This window comes from Nestor notabilis, unplaced genomic scaffold (genome assembly GCF_000696875.1).
Source record: "Nestor notabilis isolate BGI_N333 unplaced genomic scaffold, ASM69687v1 scaffold2672, whole genome shotgun sequence".
NCBI lineage: Eukaryota > Metazoa > Chordata > Aves > Psittaciformes > Psittacidae > Nestor > Nestor notabilis.
The window spans coordinates 11,029-11,882 of record NW_009918583.1 but is presented as its reverse complement, the minus strand read 5'-3'; positions in this window follow the sequence as shown (position 1 = coordinate 11,882).

Sequence of the window (854 nt, the reverse complement as noted above, 5' to 3'; positions counted from 1 at the left end):
GAATTCCACACTGGCAAGGGAAGATGACCTGCAACGTCTCTCGTTAGAATCCTGATTAATTTGTTCACACATCCCTTTTTTGGGCAGCCTTTTTTTATCTTGAAGAACAAAACAAAAAGCCCCAAAACAAATGCATATGACTAATAGGTAGGCTACCTTATACTACAGTGTCTGTTCCTCCTTCTTCCTCCTTCATTAAAAAAAATACATAAAAAAGAAAATACTAAGAAAAAACATGTACTAGAGAGTTCCACTGAGTATGAGTTGATGGTAGTTTCGAAACAGAACCATGCAAGCCCAAGCCATGCTCTTTTTAACTGTACTCTGTAATTCCTCTTTATGCTCCCTATATCCCACCACCACAATGTATTCCTCAGAGCTTCAAATTCTGTACCTGGATGGTCCTTAGCTTATTTATGGCTGTGACAGTCCTGCAGAATATACCAATTTTAACTTTATACTTGCCTTGAAGCTTAGGGACAGCATGTAGAAAGCTGTGTCTAGGCTACATGTATTAGCTTTCCCTCTGAAACGGCACAAGAGACAGTAAAATTGTTTGTAGAATGCTTGTTCTGAAAGACTGGAAGGTATTATATGCAGCAATAGACTAGTTGAGTGTCATGTATTCATCAATTCTAGAAAGTGCTCATATAAGAACTGTGGGCCACTGAGTGCAGGTGTTAGCCAAACTTACTTTTCATCACTGTATAAACTAGTTCACATACTTAGTGCAATTATCTGGAAGAAAGACTTGTCTACCTACCTTTGGAAAGTTGGTTGGCATAGTTCTACCTTTAGAGGACAGTTGGTGGGTGCCACTTTTACTGGCTTGGGGATTTTTGTGGTTTGGTTGT